At 47.1% G+C, this 2,980-nt stretch overlaps 1 pseudogene across 1 annotated transcript; it reads right to left on the reverse strand.

The window, feature by feature from the left end:
* Positions 1 to 4: 4 nt before the first annotated feature.
* On the reverse strand, positions 5 to 935 carry LOC105532637 (annotated as a pseudogene). Its single transcript, XR_001005023.1, has one exon. The product of XR_001005023.1 is annotated as a 60S acidic ribosomal protein P0 pseudogene (transcript).
* Between the last annotated feature and the right edge of the window lie 2,045 nt (positions 936 to 2,980).

Here is a 2,980-nt window from a genome sequence, read left to right on the forward strand (position 1 = left end):
CCTTAGCTGGGGCTGCAGCAGCAGCAGCAGGAGCAGCCATGGTGGCAGCGGCCACAGGGGCAGCAGCCACAAAGGCAGATGGATCAGCCAAGAAGGCCCTGATCTTTTCAGCAAGTGGGAAGGTGTAATCCGTCTCCACAGACAAGGCCAGGACTCGTTTGTACCCGTTGATGATAGAATGGGGTACTGATGCGACAGTTGCGTAGCCAATCTGCAGACAGACACTGGCAACATTGCGGACACCCTCCAGGAAGCGAGAATGCAGAGTTTCCTCTGATGTCAAGCACTTCAGAATTGTAGATGCTGCCATTGTTGAACACCTGCTGGATGACCAGCCCAAAGGAGAAGGGGGAGATGTTGAGCATGTTCAGCAATGTGGTTTCGCTGGCTCCCACTTTGTCTCCAGTCTTGATCAGCTGCACATCACTCAGGATTTCAATGGTGCTCCTGGAGATTTTAGTGGTGATACCTAAAGCCTGGAAAAAGGAGGTCTTCTCAGGCCCAAGTCCAGTGTTCTGGGCTGGCACAGTGACTTCACATGGGGCAATGGCACTAGCATGGGCAGCAGCTGGCACCTTAGTGGCCAGCAACATGTACCTGATCTCAGTGAGGTCCTCCTTGGTGAACACAAAGTCCACATTTCCCCGGATATGAGGCAGCAGTTTCTCCAGAAGTGGGAAACTGCATCATGGTGTTCTTGCCCATCAGCACCACGGCCTTCCCGCAAAGGGACATGTGGATCTGCTGCATCTGCTTGGAGCCCACATTGTCTGCTCCCACGATGAAACATTTCGGATAATCATCCAATAGTTGGATGATCTTAAGGAAGTAGTTGGACTTCCAGGTCGCCGTGTCTTCCCTGGGCATCACGGCAGTGTGTCAGGGATTGCCACGCAGGGTTTAAAGACGATGTCACTTCCATGAGGACGCCTGGCAAGAGCATCAGGGTCCTTTTATACTCCAACAGCACCTTGAACTCCAGAGAGCCAGGAGAACTATCCACTCACCTGTAAAGTGGGCTGAAGCCAGTGAGCCGAGCGGTCCTGCTGAGCAAATTCCACTCCCAGAGAGCCCAGCAAGCTAAGAACCACTGGCTTGAAATTCTCACTGCCAGCACAGCAGTCTGGAGTCGATCTGGGACACTGAAGATTGGTGGGGGGAGAGGTGACTGTCATTACTGAGGCTTTAGTAAGCAGTTTTCCCCTGATGGTGCTAAGGAGACTGGGAGGTTTGGACTGGGTGGAATCTACCACTCCATGGAAAAGCAGCTGTGGTGAGACTGCTTCTCTAGATTCCTCCTCACTGGGCTGGGCATCTCTGCAGGAAACACAGCAACACCAGCCAGGGGCTTACAGATAAAACTCTTATCTTCCTGCGACAGAGCACTTGGGAGGAAAGGTGGCTGCAGTCACAGATTCAGTGAGCTTAATCTTTTCTGCCTGCCAGCGATAAAGATAGCAGCTGATCCTGAAAAGGGGAATTCTCCCAGCACAGTACATCAGCTCTATTAAGGGACAGACTCCTTCTCAAGTGGGTTTCTGAACCTCAAGTCTCCTGACTTGGAGATACCTCTCAACAGGGGTTGACAGACACCTCATACAGGAGAGTTCCAGCTGGCATCAGGACAGTGCCCCTCTAGGAAGAAGCTTCCAGAGGAAGGAGCAGGCAGCAATCTTTGTTGTTCTGTAGCCTCCGCTGGTGATACCCAGGTGAACAGGGTCTGGAGTAAACCTCCAGCAAATTGCAGCAGACGTGCAGAAGAGAGGTCTGACTGTTAGAAGAAAAACTAACAAACAGAAAGCAACAGTAACATCAACAAAAAGACTACCCAGAAAAACCCATCCAAGGGTAGTAGGACTCAAAGATCAAAGATAAATAAATCCAAGAAGATGAGAAAAAAAAAAAAGAGGAAAATCGCTGAACATTCCAAAAGCCAGAATGCCTCTTCTCCTCCAAAGGATCACAACACCTCTTCAGCAAGGGTGCAAAACTGGACGGATAATGAGATTGATGAATTGACAGAAGTAGGCTACTGAAGGTGGGAATAACAACATACTCTGAGCTAAAGTAGCATGTTCTAACCCAATGCAAGAAAGCTAAGAACCTTGAAAAAAGGTTACAGGAACTGCTAATTGAATAACCAGTTTAGAGGGGAACATAAATAACGTGATGGAGCTCAAAAACAGCATGAGAACGTCGTGAAGCATACACAAGTATAAACAGGCAAATTGAGCAAGTGGAAGAAATAACATCAGAGATAGATGTCTACCTTGCTGAAATAAGGCATGCAGACAAGATTAGAGAGAGAGAAAAAAAAAAGGAATGAACAAAGCCTACAAGAAATAGAGGACTATGTGAAAACACCAAACCTACAACTGATTGGTGTGCCTTAAAGTAATGGGGAGAATGGAACCAAGCTGGATAACACACGTCAGGATATTATACAAGAGAACTTCCCCAACCTAGCAAAACAGACCAACATTCAAATTCAGAAAATATACAGAACACCACTAAGATACTCCACAAGAATATCAACCCCACGACACATAATCATCAGATTCTCCAAGGATGAAATGAAGAAAAAAATGTTAAGGGCAGCCAGAGAGAAAGGTCAGGTCACCTACAAAGAAAAGACCATCAGAATAAGAGCGTATCTCTTAGCAGAAATCCGACAAGCCAGAAGATAGTGGGGGACCAATATCCAACATTCTTAAAAAAAGAATTTTCAACCCAGAATTTCATATTTAGCTAAATTAAGTTTTTTAAGCAAAGAAAAAATAAAATCCTTTGCAGAAAATCTTCTCTAGATTTCTCCTCACTGGGCAGGGCCTCTCTGCAGGAAATGCAGCCAGGGGCTTACAGATAAAACTCTAATCTTCCTGGGACAGAGCACCTGGGAGGAAAGGTGGCTGCAGTCACAGCTTCAGTGACAGCTAAAAGATTTTGTTACCACCAGGCCTGCCCTGCAACAGAACCTGAA

The sequence above is a fragment of the Mandrillus leucophaeus genome, unplaced genomic scaffold, assembly GCF_000951045.1.
Source record: "Mandrillus leucophaeus isolate KB7577 unplaced genomic scaffold, Mleu.le_1.0 Scaffold976, whole genome shotgun sequence".
In the NCBI taxonomy this organism is placed as follows: Eukaryota; Metazoa; Chordata; class Mammalia; order Primates; family Cercopithecidae; genus Mandrillus; species Mandrillus leucophaeus.